Raw genomic sequence first — 402 nt, forward strand, 5'->3', positions numbered from 1 at the left:
CTCTGTCCACTGCAGCCTCTTCGCAGCGTCCGCCTCAGCATAGCCGTAGCCCGGAAGGTCAACGAGACACAAACAACACGGTGATCCCGCCTGAGACGCACATGACGGGGATCTGTCCTTCTTTCAGTCCTGCACAGAACCCTACATATCCTTGTCGCTGTTGTTATCTCTCTCTGTGCATGGAACACCGTCTTCTGCCTGCGCGTGTGGCTTCCTCTGTCTTCGGTGTTCCTCCTGCTCCCTTCTCCTCTGTCGGCGAAGCGTCACATTGCCCGTCTCCCGCTCCTTCAATCTGTGTCTCTCTCCGTCTCAACCCTCCCCCTCTCTTACAGATTCGCTGGTTCAGCAGCTCGAGGCTGAACAAGCAAGCTGAGTCAGGCAGCGAATACGTGACTGAATGGC

The sequence above is a fragment of the Eimeria mitis genome, genomic scaffold (assembly GCF_000499745.2).
Source record: "Eimeria mitis Houghton genomic scaffold, Emh_scaff6648, whole genome shotgun sequence".
Lineage (NCBI taxonomy): Eukaryota > Apicomplexa > Conoidasida > Eucoccidiorida > Eimeriidae > Eimeria > Eimeria mitis.